Source organism: Schistocerca gregaria, chromosome 4, assembly GCF_023897955.1.
Source record: "Schistocerca gregaria isolate iqSchGreg1 chromosome 4, iqSchGreg1.2, whole genome shotgun sequence".
Taxonomy (NCBI): domain Eukaryota; kingdom Metazoa; phylum Arthropoda; class Insecta; order Orthoptera; family Acrididae; genus Schistocerca; species Schistocerca gregaria.
Genome location: NC_064923.1, coordinates 636,513,258 through 636,532,184, shown reverse-complemented (window position 1 = coordinate 636,532,184; position 18,927 = coordinate 636,513,258). Strand labels below are relative to the sequence as shown.

The window sequence follows — 18,927 nt, the reverse complement described above, 5'->3', positions numbered from 1 at the left end:
CGGTTTTTTTCTATCTTTATGTATTTCACGCTTCATGGAAATGCTCGGAGAACATGCACTTTTGTTTACAAATTTGCCTCGGCCGAGAATCGAAACCAGCCACCTCAGGTGGAAGATGGCCATAATACCACAGAAACATTGTCTGTCGAAAAAGTGTCCCTACCTTGTGGTATTAAACACACCCAGAACACTTCAAAGTCGGTGTTCTCGAGAATTTGTGATAGCTTCTTTGAACTGCTTTGGCTGATTGAAAATGGTTCAAATGGCTCTGAGCACTATGGGACTCAACTGCTGTGGTCATTAGTCCCCTAGAACTTAGAACTATTTAAACCTAACTAACCTAAGGACATCACACACGTCCATGCCCGAGGCAGGATTCGAACCTGCGACGTAGCAGTCGCACGGTTCCGCACTGCGCGCCTAGAACCGCGATACCACCGCGGCCGGCGGCTGATTGATACTGGAGTTCTGAACATTGCGTACCATAAATATCAAAAATTAAAAACAGTCCAGCGACCGTGTGGTGTCCTTGCTAGTTCAGCCATTACCCTTTCTACGTAACTCGTGCTCACTTCATGTCCTATTGGGAGCAAATCTACGAGAGGACGTAAAGTAAGTTACGTGTTTCATGGCAGGCCAAGTCAGTCTCACTGAATACTGCAATACACTTCGGACACAGGTAAATGAGGCCATTTTTGAACATCAGCTCGGGGACCATGGTTGCGGTTACCCTAGACGCTGCATCAAAGACAGGAGCGCCTGCGATGGTGTATTCAACGACGAACCTGGGTGCACGAATGTCAAAACGTCAGTTTTTCGGATGAATCCAGGTTCTGTTTACAGCATCATGATGGTCGCATCCGTGTTTGGCGATATAGCGGTGAACGCACAATGGAAGCGTGTATTTGTCATCGCCATACTGGCGTATCACCCGGCGTGATGGTATGGGGTGTCATTGGTTACACGTCTCGGTCACCTCTTGTTAGCATTGACGGCAATTTGAACAGTGGATGTTACATTTCAGATGTGTGACGACCTGTGGCGCTACCCTTCATTCGATCCCTGCGAAACCCTACATTTCAGCAGGGTAATGCACGACCGCATGTTGCAGGTCCTATACGGGCCTTTCTCGATACAGACAATGTTCGACTGATGTCCTGGCCAGCACACTCTCACCAATTGAAAACGTCTGGTCAATGGTGGCCGAGCAACTGGTTCGTCACAATACGCCAGTCACTACTCTTGATAAACTGTAGTATCGTGTTGCAGCTGCATGTGCAGCTGTACCAGTACACGCCATCCAAGCTCTGTTTGACTCAATGCCCAGGCGTATCAAGGCCGTTATTACGGGCAGAGGTGGTTGTTCTGGGTACCGATTTCTCAGTATATATGCACCCAAATTGCGTGCAAATGTAATCACATGTCAGTTCTAGTATAATAAATTTGTCCAATGAATACCCGTTTATCATCTGCATTTCTTCTTGGTGTAGCAATTTTATTGGTCAGTAGTGTATATGGCAGATCAGCAGCATCCACGTCTGTGTGGCGTTGGTCAAATTATTGCCACTATTTCACAAAAGCTGTATGCGACACAGCATTTGGTGCACATACCGCCAAGATTTCAGGGTGAACCGCTGTGCAGTTTAGACATTTTGCGCACCAGAATCTCACTATCCCACATGCTTCAACTTCGGACGACATTTACAGTTGGCACGCCGTTTCACACCACATTTTCACTCGCACACTGTGATGTACATATTACACGTACCTCAGCAGAACAGCAATTTCACGGCACGTTTGTAGTGCCGCCTGTCCAGCATTCCGCATGCTCTCGCGTTTCTGCTTGTTGCCGAAAGCAGCGTCTCGGAGAGGCGTCCAGTCGCGGGTTGATAGAGCGAAAAATGAGCACCGAAAAGCCAGCTGAAGCGGTCACATCGACTTGGCGCCAGCATCGGTCTGCCGCGGTCAGCGGCGGGCAAGAGTTCGTTCTACTCCGGGCCACAATGACGCGCCGGCCGGCCGGCCTCGCAAACTTTCCGGCGTTGCTCGCCCAGATGGTGGGCGCTGACGTCTACGGAAGGAGCAGCGGGTATAGAGTGCGGCGCACACAAGAAAGCAGTAACCTTCTTGAAGCCAGCGTCGGGCAGCGTCTCCGGAGAAGACCTCGCGTGCGTATAGTTGTATAACTACCGTAGGCTAACATATCGCAAGGAAGCATGGAGTACGGTGCTTTTCCTACTAGCTTCAGTCACTTGTGATCGGTACTGCGTAACGTGTACGTTAGGTGTATTGCATAACTATCGGGCGTTACCTTATTACGATCGTTTTGTTTGCGTGTACCATCAGTGTCTTATTAAGAGGGTCGTCCAATAAGTAATGCCCCACTTACGCCGTTAATATACATAGACAAACGTCCTTGTGGGTGCTTCCCATTCGATGTTTGTTCCATGCGCCGGTGGAGTTTCGAATCGCTTTGGCAGATGCAGAGCACCAGTACAGCGTCAAAATGGCAACTTCATATGACTAACGTTACAAGCAGTTTGCTGTTATTGAATCCTTGAGTGCAGAAAAAGAAACCGTGGTGAACATCCATAAACGTTAGTGTGCAGTGTATGGCGATTCTGCAGTTGACAGGAGTACAGTTGGGCGATGGGTGAAGAAAGTTACAGCCTCAGAAAAGCAGAAAGATCTCCATGATCCACTAGGCTCGGAACGTCCTGTCACAGCCACTGCTCCAGACATGCCTCATCCACCCTACAATTCAGATCTGGCACCCTTGGACTTCCATCTCTTTGGGCCGCTTAAAGATTCTCCATGGAGAACACACTTTCAAGATGACGAGAGGGTCAGTCATGCAGTGAAAACTTGGATACGCCCACAGGACAAGACCTTTCACCAGCAGGGAATACATTCTGTTCCACAACGATGGCGTACGGCCGTAGAACGAAGACTACGTGGAAAAATAGGACATGGACATGTTGGCGTATATTGTCACCAAATTCTGATTCTCAACAAGCCGGCCGTTGTAGTCGAGCGGTTCTAGGCGCTTCAGTCCTGAACCACGCAGCTGCTACAGTCGCAGGTTCGAATTCTGCCTCGGGCATGGATGTGTGTGATGTCCTTAGGTTGGTTAGGTTTAAGCAGCTCTAAGTCTAGGGGACTGATGACCTCAGATGTTAAGTCCCATAGTGTTTAGAGTCATTTTAACCATTTTGAACTCCTAACAATAAACACGTTCTGAGAACAAAAAAGTGGGGCATTGTTTATTGAACGACTTGTAGATTCCCCTAGAAACGGGAACATTCAACCGTCTAGTAACTGAGTGAAGATGTATAAAGAGCTGTGTATGCTTTGGAACCTTTTTGTTCTACATAATTATCCTCCAGTCTGTTACTGAAAAAAGGGTATTTGTAGAAAAATGGAAATTGACAATATTTGGGTAAGTTTTTATCCGGAAAGTGATGATTTGTAACGTCAAACAGATGGATGTTGTTGTACAAACAAAAAACAATACAGATTTATCATACATTGATAGAAAACGTAATTTCCTTAAAAAAGAAGTAAAATTGAAGAACCTCACAACAAAAAAATTATCAAACATCTCCTTAATTTTTTCTGTTATTCACAAACAACCATTTGCACTTTACAATGATAACAGGAAACACGTGCCTCTGATCATGTTGAAGAACTTTCTGTTGAGTATAAAATTGACAATAATAATGCAGATTGTTTATGTTTGTGTTTGTTAACTGTACTTGCATCAACAGTAACTGGTTTCGCTTGATATAAGCGCAGAAGTTACGCGATCAACTAGTTTTTATTATTTATAAAATGCAGTTTGTATTTTGTAAGAATATAGAATACACAATGGACTAACGCTGAACGATGTGCGGTTCCAATTATGTGCGATACGAACAAGGAAGAAAGAGAACTCGTCGGTTCCCTGTTCCTCTCACACACATTCATTTGTGTTTCTCTCCCTACCAGTGCTACCAATACTACGAATACCATTTATTACGTTATTTATGTGTTGTACCAAAACGACCAAACCGTAGTTTTGGTAGAAAGCAGCTCCTGCGACTGGCACGAAGCCACGGAGGACGGACCGCCGAGTTGTGCGTGCCTCCCGCAGTCACCGGCTTTGGGACTTTGCAGCCGCCGGCCGTTGTGGCGGAGCGGTTCTAGGCGCTTCAGTCCGGAACCGCGCTGCTGATTTGGTCGCAGGTTCGAATCCTGCCTCGGGCATGGATGTGTGTGATGTCCTTAGGTTAGTTAGGTTTAAATAGTTCTAAGTCTAGAGGACTGATGACCTCAGATGCTAAGTCCCATAGTGCTCAGAGCCATTTTTGACAAGGTGAACAATGCCGTGGAATCTGAGTGAGAGCGTGGAGCAGTTGGATTGCGGGTGTGGTCGGTTGTAACACGGGAGTTTGTTGCGATATAGCAGCAGATATGTTTACGTTTGTATATCCAGAAGATACACCAGCTGGAAACCAGAAAGGTACAGTGGGAGAGAGTTACCAATGCGACGACGATTGTCAAACAGGGCGCTGAATGGCGTTCATCATTGCATTCTTGCACGGCGAGGCCTTGGTGTGCTCCTATTGTATTAAAACTGTACTTGATTCGATAACGCACAGTGAGGCCGTGGTGTGAGCTAATGGTGCCCTAGTGATCAAATTTAATGGGTCTGTGGCCAGTGTATGACTTTCATAGTTGATTGCATGTTAGTTTGCTTGTCAGTGTAGATTTCATTGTTCGTTAGTGCCCTCTGCCCAGTGTGTGAATAAGTAATTGGTTTTAGGCGGGTGTCGTCATGCTTCTGTTGTGATGGTGCAGAGTTACTTTAACGCAAACTTTTTAAAGATAAGTGGAGCGAATAAATGATTCTAACTAGCATGGGTATCTATTTATAGCTGTGCCCTAGAGTGTGTATATATGGAATTTATTTTTGACTTATGACGCTTGTTTGTTTATAACGTTTGAAGTAGCATGATAAGGCATATGAACGAAGAGTTTGTTTGTTTCACTAACACGGAAAAGACATTGAAGCAGTTATGAGAAGGTGGTGAGAAATTCGGCGGTCTATCCTGTGATTGAAGGCTTCTGAGAAGTGAGATAATGCATGATCTCTCCATCAGAGTTATGTCATCGTCGATGTCATCCCCCTCTTGCGGAACGACTTCCCAGAGAGCAAGTTAAAGTCCAATGTTCTCGACAGCACCAAATATCGCTTCACTATCCACACTGTCTTCTTGAGACCGCTGAGTCCTCAGTCTGTTAGCCATTCTGGCGAATTTGGAAAAATCCGACTTTCTTCTAGGCGTTTCTTCGCAGTCAAAATGAAATCCAAAAGCAATGAGTAGCTACCCAGATCACAAAGCAAACATAATAAATTCGTTTTTCCTTGCAAAGAATTTAAATAAAATCTACATCTACATCTACATGGATACTCTAAAAATCACATTTAAATGTCTGGCAGAGGGTTCATCGAACCACCTTCACAATTCTTTATTATTCCAATCTCGTATAGCGCGAAGAAAGAACGAACACCTATATCTTTCCATACGAGCTCTGACATCCCTTATATTATCATGGTACTCGTTTCTCCCTATGTAGGTCGGCGTCAACAAAATATTTTCGCTTGCGGAGTAGAAAGTTTATGATTGGAATTTCGTGAGAAGATTCCTCCGCAACGAAAAACGCCTGTCTTTTAATGATGTCCATTCTAAATCCTGTATCATTTCAGTGACACTCTCTCCCATATTTTGGTGTTAATACAAAACCTGCTGCCCTTCTTTGAACTTTTTCGATGTACTCCGTCAGTCCTATCTGGTAAGGATCCCACACCGCGCAGCAGTATTATAAAAAAAGAACGGAGAAGCGTAGTGTAGACAGTCTCTTTAGTAGATCTGTTACATTTCCTAAGTGTCCTACCAATAAAACGCAGACTTTGTTTAGCATTCCTCACAACATTTTCTCTGTGTTCCTTCCAATTTAAGTTTTTCGTAATTGTAATTCCTAGGTATTTAGCTAAATTTAAGGTCTTTTAGATTTGAATGATTTATCGTGTAACAGACGTTTAACGGATTCCTTTTAGCACTCGTGTGGATGACCTCACACTTTTCGTTATTTAGGGTCAATTGCCAATTTTCGCACCATAGATATATCTTTTCTAAATCGTTTTGCAATTTCCATCGGAAAAGCAAAGAAATGTCTTTAAGTTTTTAATATACAAAACGAAATCAGTAAATCTGTTAATCTGTATTCATAAAGATGAGATTGGAGCTCCTAAACCTGTCACTAACGTAAAATTCCTAAAATACATCTGTCACTCAGTTAAAAAACAACAATGCCATCTACTAGTTCTTTGGTGTACTAAGCCGTGATCAACATTTTACTAAAGTAAACATCCAAACTACTAATCTGAGAAGACTTTTAAAACTTCAAATTACGATATCTTTTTTTTTTTCGAGTTTTGACACTGATGAAATAAAGTCTACATGATACTTACTCTCAAGTCACGTCCGAAAATTCCTCTAGTAGTTTTGGAGATTATTGTATTCTAACAAACAAACCGTTTTACTGTTTTGTTATTACTATAGAAGATGTATGTGATGAATTTTTGTATTTTGGTTTAAGTTTTCTACTGTATGTTCTTTGGTGCTGTATGACATATTTTATTACTATGGGGCTATGAGTTATTTTCATATAATTTCTGTTATTGCACTAGCTAATCAAATTTCAAGATTGAATGCAAGTGCTTGCCTTGGTTTTTTATGTATGCGTTTTGGCATTGTAAGTTTTATGTTAATAAATCAAAGTGCTTGGTTAAGAGCCCATGCTTGCACACCCACAGTCAAACTCCACTGTCACCAAAATCCTGTGCCATGCTTCTGACAATGCGCCACTATTGATGCGTATTACCCTTAGGTTGGGACAACATGTGTAATTTACTTTTTGCAACAGAAAATCGCCTTAAGTTATCTATTTCTTACGCAAATCACGTAAACAATCAGAAATTCACGTATGTTGTAAATATACATATGGCGTCTCAGATCATATCAAAATCGGTTCTAAATTTTAATTAGGCTCGAAGTTCTGTTACTTTTTTAAAACGTATAAAGTTTTCCCGTCTGGGAAACAGTTCCATACTATTATAATATTTCTGTTGACGTTTTTTATCGGATTAGTCTTAACAATGATTACGCTATCATTTTAGGACAAATGTGACATTAGACTACAATAAAAATATAAGAATAATTATCATTTGTCACGAATATTTATTTTCACTTGACACGTAACTGAAATACGCTTTTTTGTTGACCAGTAAAATATCTCTCGCAACAATGCATCTTTTCAAAGATTCGTATCGCATGGAGTTTTTCTGCGCGTAAGCTTCGGAAAATACCGTGCTTTTGTTTCTCTATTTACCTCACAACAAGTAATAAGTTTAAATTTTCCTATAACAATCACCTAAACATTCTGTAAATCACCTGTGGTAGCAGAGCCTGAGGACAAAAGTAACTAGGATCAACTGTTGTTGTTGTTGTATCCGGGTCCTACTCCAGGTACTGCTGGGTCTGGGTTGTTACTATGGAAAGGGTGGCCGGATGCCCCTCCTGTCGCCACCACATACCACCCCCCCCCCCCCCCCAGACGAAAGTAGTGTACCCCAGCTGTCTGCATCTAGGGTAAACCGTGGAATAGTGAAAACGTTTGCCAAATGTCTGCGAGTCCTGTAACTGAGGCGGGACGTGGGGAACAGCCCAGTATTCACCTAGTAGGATGTGGAAACCGCCTAAAAACCACATCCAGGTTGGCCAGCACACTGGCCCTTCGTCGTTAAATCCGCCGGGTGGATTCGATTCAGGAAGCAGCGCATTAGCACTCTCAGCTAACTTGGCGGGACTGGATCAACCGCAACGTTTCCAAATTACCAAAGTCGGCAGTACGCTTCAAATGTCTTCCGTAACGAAGGGAACAAATCAGGTAAACGACCACTTGCGATTTGTGTGGAGAGCGGGACTTCTTTTTAGAGTGCCGAAGTAAAAACAAATTCTCCGTTTTTTTCTGATCTCCAGATAAGAGAATTCATTCCAAATAATAGGTGAAAATAAAAGTTAGTTATTGTAGTTACATTTCGTACGTCGTTTAATCTATATCTTTTTGCCATGCAGTTACTTTTAATTTCACTATAGCGTAATGACGTCAGTTGTAATAGCGTCCTTGGAGACGTTGGCCATATACTACAGTATTGACCCCCAATGTAAACGAATCGCTTTAGTGTCACTTTCTACACAAGTTAGCTAGTGCGACTAGTATTTGTAAGATATATTTATTAAAATGATCTATATTAACCTCTTTCATATCGCGTCGAGGAATCGTAAGCGCACAACAGAAAGTGGGCTGGTGCCACAATAAATTGTGGAAATTGCTGCTGCTGCTGCTGCTGCGGAAGTTTTAATTCAAGAAAATCACTGAAGATCTTGGCGATAGAATGAAGCATATAGATAAGGCAGAATTTTGCTTCTTCTGGAAACAAAAACAGCCATATATGTCCACAGGCTATTCAATTTTTTAGACAGAACGGAATGCTTCTAGTGTGATTCCCATTTCATTGCACACGTCACCCTCAACTGACTGATGTCCATGAACTATTGCTGTTGCCTTGCCTATAGAAGTAATACCAAGGAATTTTGCCCCAAGGCTCTCTGCAACTGGCTTTCGGGCCTTAAATGAGCACATATTTCGCACGAGGTCAATTTGCGAGCAAATCCAAGAAACAATTCCAGTGGTCCTAATGACAGACTAAAAAGACCATCGACTAGGTGCGCAGCGTCGCCGAAGTGATTTGAGGCTTCATCTTTTTTCATCTAAGGTGGCAACGACCGTCTCCTAAAGCTAGCTTGAAGGGGGATTGAAGTTTTTACTAGAAATCGCAAAAATAAATCGTTCTTCAAGAAACAAAATACAAGAAAGAAAGTAAGTGCTGGGAAAAAGAAGTTCCACAATCCCAGGGAGAAACCAACCCTTCAAAGGACTTCAGCTTCAGGACGACGGAATTGAGGGCGACGAAGATGACTATGAAGAATGTTTCTGTTTTGCCTGCATCGACTACTACAAAAACAGCAGATTATGAGAGGAATGGATGCAGTGCACATCATTTTAGGAGGGGGCTTATGTTAGATAGACAAAATGAAAACACCGTTACGAATGTTCTAACTCTTTTCAGATTACGATTTATTTTTGCTGTCTGCTTATCTTACAATTGTTAGAATATCACGTTTTTAACTTAATGTTACAATGTTTGTGATTGCTTTTAACTTTTCAAACGATGCTATTCAGTCTGTAAACCGAGCAACCAGTAAAAGAAACCAAGGAGAAATTTGGAAAAGGAATTAAAGTTCACTGAGAACGAATAAAACTTGGACGTGTGCCGATGACATTCTAATTTTGCCACAGACGGCAAACAATTAAAGGAGCAGTTGAACGGAATGGGTAGTGTCTTGTAAAAAAGTTATAAGACGAACACCAACTGGAGTCTGGCGGACAGGGTGAGTACACTATGCGGCTGTTTGCTGATGATGCTCTAGTGTACGGGGAATGTGTTGCCTTTGAGTGACTATAGAAGGATGCAAGATGACTTAGCCAAAAGTTTTAGTTGGTATGATGACTGGTAGCTTGCTGTAAATGTAGAAAAGTGTAAGTTAATGCGGATGAATAGGAAAAAAAACATAATAATACAGCATTAGTAGTGTCCCGCTGGTCACAGTAGCGTCGTTTAAATACCTGGGTGTAACGTCGCACGGCGTTATGAAATGGAACTAGTATGTCATGACTGCGGTAGGGAAGGCGAAACGTCGACTTCGGCTTATTGTGAGACTTTTGTGCAAGTGTGGTTCACTTGTAAAGAATACGACCTATTACTGAATGCTGCTCGTGTGTTTGTTATCCGCACCAGGTCGGGTTAAAGGAAGACATAGAAGCAGTTCGGAGGAAGGATGCTAGATTTGTTGAAGGAAGGCTGCTAGATTTGTTACCGCTACGTTCGAACGATACGCAAGTATTACGAATATGCTTCAGGAACTCTAATGGGAATCACTGGAGGAAAGGGGGACGTTCTTTCCGAGGAGCACTGTTGAGAAAATTCAGAGAACGGGCTTTTGAGGATGACTGCAGAGCGATTCTACTGCCGCCAACTCACCTTTCCAGTATGGACGACGAAGATAAGATTTGAGAGACTAGGGCTCGTACAGAGGCATGCAGACAGTCGTTTTTCCCTCGCTCTATTTGCGAGTGGAACGGAAATGACTAATAGCGGTACAGGGTACCCTACGCCATGCGCCATACAGTGGCTTGCGGAATATGTATGTAAATGTAGATATACAAGCGTAACAAGAGCGATAGATACACAGGGTGTTACAGAAAGGTACGGCCACCAGACTTTCAGGAAACATTCCTCACAGACAAAGAAAGAAAATATGTTATGTGGACATGTGTCCGGAAACGCTTAATTTCCGTGTTAGAGCTCATTTTATTACTTGTCTTAAAAATCACATTAATCATGGAATGGAAACACACAGCAACAGAACGTACCAGCGTGACTTCAAACACTTTGTTACAGGGAATGTTCGAAATGTCCTCCGTTAGCGAGGATACATGCATCCACTCTCCGTCGCATGGAATCCCTGATGCTCTGATGCAGCCCTGGGGAATGGCGTATTGTTTCACAGCCGTCCACAATACGAGCACGAAGAGTCTCTACATTTTGTACCGGGGTTGCGTAGACAAGAGCTTTCAAATGCCCCCATAAATGAAAGTCAAGAGGGTTGAGGTCAGGAGAGCGTGGAGGCCACGGAATTGGTCCGCCTCTACCAATCCATCGGTCACCGAATCTGTTGTTGAGAAGCGTACGAACACTGCGACTGAAATGTGCAGGAGCTCCATCGTGCATGAACCACATGTTGTGTCGTACTTGTAAAGGCACATGTTCTAGCAGCAGAGGCAGTGTGTCCCATATGAAATCATGATAACGTGCTCCACTGAGCGTAGGTGGAAGAACATGGGGCCCAATCAAGACATCACCAATAGTGCCTGCCCAAAGGTTCACAGAAAATCTGTGTTGATGACGTGATTGCACAATTGCGTGCGGATTCTCGTCAGCCCACACATATTGATTGTGAAAATTTATAATTTGATCACGTTGCAATGAAGCCTCATCCGTAAAGGGAACATTTGCACTGAAATGAGGATTGACACATTGTTGGATGAGCCATTAGCAGAAGTGTACCCGTGAAGGCCAATCAGCTGTTGATAATGCCTGCACACGATGTACATGGTACGGAAACAACTGGTTCTCCTGTAGCACTCTCCATGCAGTGACGTGGTCAACGTTACCTTGTACAGCAGCAACTTCTCTGACGCTGACATTAGGGTTATAGTCAACTGCATGAAGAATTGCCTCGTCCATTGCAGGTGTCCTCGTCGTTCTAGGTCTTCCCCAGTCGCGAGTCATAGGCTGCAAAGTTCAGTGCTCCCTAAGACGCCGATCAATTGCTTCGAGCGTCTTCCTGTCGGGACACCTTCGTTCTGGAAATCTGTCTCGATACAACCGTACCGCGCGACGTCTATTGCCCCGCGCTAATCCATACATCAAATAGGCATCTGCCGTCTCCGCAATTGTAAACATTGCACTGACTGCAAAACCACGTTCGTGACGAACACTAACCTGTTGATGCTACGTACTGATGTGCTTGATGCCAGTACTGTAGAGCAATGAGTCACATGTCAACACAAGCACCGAAGTCAACGTTACCTTCCTTCAAATGGGCCAACTGGCGGTGAATCGAGGAAGTACAGCACATACTGACGAAACTAAAATGAGCTCTAACATGAAATTAAGTGTTTCCGGACACATGTCCACATAACATCTTTTCTTTATTTGTGTGTGAGGAATGTTTCTTGAAAGTTTGGCCGTACCGTTTTGTAACACCCTGTATCCTTGTAAAATTCTGAAAATCAGAACTTTGTGGGTAAGTTAAGATTTACCAAGTTAGCTACAGTCTGGAACCGCGGGACTGCTACGGTCGCAGGTTCGAATACTGCCTCGGGCAGGTTTAAGTAGTTATAAGTTCTAGGGGACTGATGACCTCAGAAGTTAAATCCCGTAGTGCTCAGAGCCATTTGAACCATTCTGTTGTGTACGAAGCAGTCAAAACAAATGTTTTTGGCTCAGAGCCATTTGAATCAAGTTGGTATCTTCATTCGAATGAAAGGCATAATGTTATGAGACCGGATGAAGTTTTCTGGAACACACTGTATTTTAAGTTGTCGCAGTTGTCGACAGAGGTAGCAAATAGTGAGTGTGAAACAAAGGCAGATTCAATCTACATTGACAAAATTGACGTACTTAAGTGTTAATTATCAACTAAAAATTTGCATATTGGTTGTCAGATTTCGCCAGTAACGTAAAAAAACCTTAGTATTTTTCTTCGTGGTACCAGAGTACGACGGCTCGTCACTGAGGCCAGCTCGGCGCTTGACGAATAAGACAGGAGTCCTCTCTTCACGGTTGGCGTGCATAAAGCACAGGAAAGATCAAGGTCAGTTGGCGCGAATAAAGGCTTAAACTGCGCTTGAAACGGGGTAATGATGCTTCCCGGCCGACGGCGCCTTTAAAACGGAAAGAGCGGCCGACTGGCCCGTCTTAATGAGATCGCCCTGCTATGGCAGACCTCGGCCCTGCTAAGAATTCGCAGAATTTGAAAGAAGTCTGGGAGGGACTAGGCTGCCCCCAGGTTAATGACTCTGGCGCGTAAAAGGCTGCCTGCGCCTTAGTGCCACGAACACAGGTCGTCGCTTTTCACCGCGGTTCGACTAAGAAATTCAACTGCTACAAAGTGCGACTGGGAATGAGACGCTACACAGACGCGGTAATTCGCAACAGTAATGGATCTGAATATCTGGCACCGTAAACTTTTCTTCTGTCAGTAAATATGCCCCGTTCTTAACCGACAATCAATTTTCAGCTTTTCCAGTGCCACAAACTAACTATTTACTTAGAACTATGTGGCCTCTATATGTCTTACCATGCCTCGCAGTATCATACCACGCCGTCTGAGCCGAGCTTGCGAAATAGATATCGTTTACACAATGAATGTAAACCCTTTGGGGATAGGACGCGATACTATACAGGGGAGTCAGAAACAGTCTGAAAAGCATGTAAGGGTGTTGCATGGTAGGTTGTGTGGACAAATGATTGATAAGAGAGAAATCTATACGTTTCGCCGTTCCGAGTTTTTTAGCATTGATGTTAGCTGATTGGGCAGTTGCGGCCCGCCAGAGACAGTATCCTCAAACGTGTCCCTCGTTTGGTTTCCTAAAACCGAAAAAGAGAGCGGTATAAAAATAGGACATGGAACAGTAGTAAAGATCGAGCCCGAGCCAAAGGCTGCGTAGTCTCGTGCGCTACCATCTACTCTATGAGAACAACTGACATTAATTGTATCCCGCGGGCGGCTTGAATTTGCGCGCTCAACAGAATGATTGGCGAACTTCAATACTAGTTAACTCGGAAACAGCGCAACGTATCGAATTTTTTTCCCAACAATTATTTCTCAGCAGACCCTATCCTGAAATACCCTTACAAGCTTTTCGTACTGCTTCTGACCACCCTGTATTTCACTAAAACAGCTATAAAGCGGACGTTTCGACCGTCTTTGCAGAAGTACCTCTTCTAGTGAATAAACTGCTAAGTTCTGGGGATCATCTTCCCAATAGATACCATCTTCAAACCTCCTTTGATGTCAGAACTGTGTGCCGCAACGGTACTCGAACTTAGGACCTTTGGTTTTCGCTGGCAAATGCTCTACCGACTGAGTTATCCAAGCACGACTCAGAACCCACTCCCGCTGCATTACTCTCACCAGTATTTCACCTATCTTACGAGCTGGATATATCATTTTATTTCAGGTATAATGTGAAAATCTACGTCACATTCTAGCATGACATGGGATAGTTCTAGTCAATACGCCTATGGATGGGTGGCTATGCGGTAGACTAGTGTCCGTGCTATCCTATTAGATGACTGACGGGTGACAGCCACCGCTCCACAGACTTCTTGGCTTCGAACTATCGACTGACTTACCAGAATGCGACATAACAGAAACAAGACTGTATATGGAGAAAAAACCGTCACCAGAACGTTAGTACTTTAGACGCCTTGAAGTGGACCGCTGCAATTATGGTAGAAATTTTGTTTTAAAGTTATTTTAGTGTTTCGTAATAACGCTTCTTAGCAATTTTATTCAAATTAGAGGCCTACTACATAGTGGTCACATTCATACTTGCTATGTAAAAATTTCATTTAAAAAGAATCATTTCAGAACGGCCGAGAGTCTTCATTGACTACCGGTTTCGGCCATCTGATCATCTTCAGGTGCCACAAAATTATTTTAAAGCAACCTGGACGGCAACGTTGTTACTGTGGCACCACTCTCTCATTTGACGGCACACACGAGAACGTTTCCTTACAGGCTGCAGTTACAATCATGTGACACCCGAGCATCGTCAGATGAACAAAACAAAAGAGTCATCAGCACCCCTTGGCGTTTCAGAACATGACCTTTTTCGATTACCTATAGGCTGTGGGACATCACTGCACAAAATAAAAATGTCAGTTTGCATTCCGCTAAGTGTTTTTGAAGTCGATGCTTTTCTTCATAGTTGTCTGGACCTGCTTCCCTGGCGCCTGTTTGAGTAATAAACTCAGAAGAAAAACTTCAAAAAGCAACATCGCTACTAAAGTATTTATTTCGATAGTCTGTTTCGGTAAGACTACGATATCATCTTCAGATCTACAATGGATAGAACCAATCTGAAATGGGTGATAGGTTTAAAAGTCAAGTAACAATATGCAAAAATAATTGTCCACACATTTGGGAAAATAACCTACCTTATTCTCTAAGAATTCACTTAATCTCCTCCATTTGTACCATGTATCGGGTAACATCACAAAAATGCTTGTGAAGATGATGAAAATCACTGGATACCTACATGTCAAATTTAAAATGACTAATATACACAATTGTCAGGATAGTGCACCGAATTTGTTTGAGTCACAAGAGTTTGACAATAGAGGCACACTAAAACTTTTCAGTAGTTTTAAAACAGGTAGCGCTGCGTAGCACAGTGCTTACGGCACTGCTACCTTGCCTGAAAGTGATGAAGCCTTCGAGGTAAAACGCTGGAAGAAATATCAGGAAAAAATGATTTTCCGTGAAAATCAATCTACGTGATACGCAGAGAATACATATGATGCTACGTATTTAGCGTGGTATTTTCGTGACGATAATGAAACAACAGTGTTTCGCTAAGGAATGGTGAATCTTTACTAAACAGCAACGAATATATTGTTGACCATCAGCTTCAACAGTTACAATATCTTATAGAGAAACCTGCATCACGTGATACCTGGCTATAAAGATGCGAAGACTCTATAAATTCATACGCGACTTGCTTGTTGCAATGTAAGAGTCATTTAATTCCCAGATACATTTCCCATTTTTATGTTAAAGGCAAGTTCAGTTTTTTTCTGAAATAGTACACGGTTTTGTCTTTCCACGTGTGCTTATAGATTCGAAGGAATTAATTCCTGCGAATTTACCTATATAAATATAATGTTGCTCACATTTACTTGTCTCTCCTGTCAACATATGCGTTTCCTCTCATGTGATCACACATTAAGAGATGTCCTCCACTGCACTTATAAAAGTTCGGCACATATTTCCGTCGAAATCTTTTGGTTTTCTTGTTTTAACAATTAGTTTTTCGTACGTAAACAACGTAAACCACTTCACTGCTGATCTAGTAACAGATTATGATTTGTAGTACGAGAATTCGTCTGAGAAATAAACGAATATTATATTGCAACAAGCAAATGGTGTTCGAATTATGAAGTTAATGTTTCATGCATAGATACCGACAAACTTACCAGCAATTGTGTTCTTCACGGAAAACAAATTACACGGCTAGATTGTGTCAGAAGCTGTCGCATCATCCTAGGGCATCCCGGAGACGTTTCCACACTGTTGCAGATAGGCGTGGAATTTTAATTCCTACAGATGATAGCAACTTATGTTCAAATCTCGATTAACTCGTTCGATATTGTAGCTCCTTGAACAACTCTGTTTTGCATTAAAAAAAAAAGAAAGTACCCAACGCTCCGTTGTAGACAGACCATGTGATGAACACAACATTCAAAATAACAAAAGGCTGAATTCCACGAGACTGTCTCCTCTTACTTTTTAGACACCAACCAAATATATTCCTACACACGACGTTGGCGAAAGAACAGATGGAAGATGGAAGTTTCGGCAGCATATCGTATCTCCCGTTGTGCGCTGAAAGTGTTGCAAGGTTTACGGGGATGCACGTGGCAAAGAATGAAAGGAGGGAAGTGTACAGCAGATGACAACAAGAGAGTTAACCCCGCGTCTTCAAGAGGACAGAAAATCTCTGTCGGGGATCGGGGAAGCTGTACAAAGATGCTCGTAAGTACTATAGAAAGGGGCGGCCCGCAGGAATTCACACAAAAGAGGGACTTCGAAATCTTGCATGGAGCACTGGATGCGACGTCTTCTCACATTACTCCTCAAACGTGCATAGTGATGTAGAACAACACAAGTGTCGTGTGAAATTCCAAGTAAACCAAAACAATCCGTACATTAAATGGATGAGCTGCAGTTTATAAAAGAGCTGCAGTTTATGAAAGATGTATTCATACACGAGAGTAGCTATAAACAATTACATCACATTCACGATACGGAGAACGTGGAGTAGTGATTACAATTAATAGAATGCAGAAAATACTGCGAAGTATGGGATTAGTGTGATAATACGGCGGATCACGTCACCCTTTCGTGTAGCACCGTATAGATTCACAAACGGAGACGTGAAACGTTTCGTCTGTACGATGATACGCGAAGAAAATTTGCACAAAGCGTTGAGCGCTTGGTAATAACATAAGGTATCTACTTCTAACAGAAAAACGATCCGAAGCAAATGACAGCTTATCCACCTGTGGCGTATTCCACGTACTTCTTAATTCGCTCTAAAATACACGACATCAGATGCGTCCAGCATTTGTGTCACGAAACTGACTGCCGTCGGGAGAAAACCAGAACGATTAAAGAACTATTGACTCAAACGTGATAACGTTTGCACTGTCAAACCACAGACGGTGAACAAAGTATTACCTTACTCCGTGAGACATGTATGGACTTACGATAAAACATAAATTATCGTATGAATAATATCTTTTTCAATTTTGTTCAGAGTTTTCTCTTTACTGAATCCAGTTTCTTGTTACATCAAACTCTCGAGTTCAAGCAAACATATCTCAGAATCTACAACCTTTTGACAACTGCAGAGGGGTTCAACTCTATGAGGATATTTGCGTACACTAATGCATAGCAAAGAAGACATTGAAAATCAGTCTGCAGAGAAAATGGGATGATGGTTGCGATTTAGATATATGTGGAAAATACAACAAACGTTTATGAATTGTTTGTCTGTTATGATGGTATTTATTTTCGCAGCAAACAAAAGAACTACTTTAGTTGATACTGTAATTACATATTACAGCAAATCATATTGATGGAAAAATAAACTTCTGATTACGGCACTGTTAGACATCTGGGAAACAATCCTTGCTTCCTGAAACTGTTACAGCTGACTGCATATCAGAGATGTTCCTAACGTACTTGAAGTACATTAGCTGTATATTTTTTTGTCAGAAACACAGAAGAAACTTGTTCCCCGCATATATGACTTACATTACTTTATTTCTTTCAAAATACTGGATATGAAACTTTAATTTAATTTTAATTTTATTTGCGACAAAGCCTCTGTGGAACTTTTCTTAGTTTTCCACCACTGAGTATTGCTGATAAATAATTCCTTGTTTACAAACGGTTTCTACTCTCAAACCATCTTTAGGTATCTTACAGTTACGTATAACAGCTACATGAAGGTTTAACGCTCTGGTATCAAATAACGTAAAAGCCATTCTGCCTTAACTATTAGTCTTTATTGCAATCGGGCTTCGTGTTTACGTGTGGACATATTGACGCAGGATGGGTTGTTTATTATTTCACACCACGATATTCCATAAAGCTGTCAAGTAATTTTAAGGTACCGGTACCTTAAGATGATCTGAAGATAGAAACTTGTTGTAAATAAATAATTATTTATCAGAAACTCTTCAGGGTTGAAATATAACTTATTTTTAGGTAGTTACGAGGTGGGAGTGTCACTCAAAAAAAAAAAAAAATACATTCACTGCTTTTCGTTGAAATTGACATTTGCGTACGTAAAGGTTAATCCTTGTTTCAACACTGCGTTAGTCGTGTAGCCGGTACTGACACACTGCTATACCGCGATGGGAGCAGTAAGAAAAAGTAATTCTAAAGGTGGATGGCAGCGACGGTTATATTTTGGCATCGGTAGCGGATACGATCCAGGCACCGAGCTAAAAGGGTGCAACAAGTGAAACAAAATGCGGAAAAGGTACATCAATAGCTACATAAATATAGAAAAACGACGATCTTTTACGATTCAGTCTTATGTCTACCAGGTTTTATCAGTTTTATGCGACAATGGAGTATAATGGGTGTCCCCACCGTACTCTCTCTAAGAGCTATTAAATGCCATTAAAAAGGTATATAGATCAATTTACGTTTGGTAGATTTATTGCTTATGGCTGCTCAAGAATTTCGTCTTCGTTGTCCGTTTAACTTTAGACAGTTGCTTCCACATCTAGGGGAATGAAGATGTTATCAGTATTAAACACACAGTGAAACATTCGATCTTCTTCATACACTCTCATCTGCTGGAAACTATACTTCGATTATGATGTTTTCACCA

General features: G+C 42.1%; 1 protein-coding gene across 4 annotated transcripts in view; it reads right to left on the bottom strand.

The window, feature by feature from the left end:
• Nucleotides 1-18,927, bottom strand: part of LOC126266974 (ankyrin repeat domain-containing protein 33B-like) — a 1,584,966-nt gene that overhangs the window by 736,032 nt on the left and 830,007 nt on the right. The window lies entirely within an intron of this gene.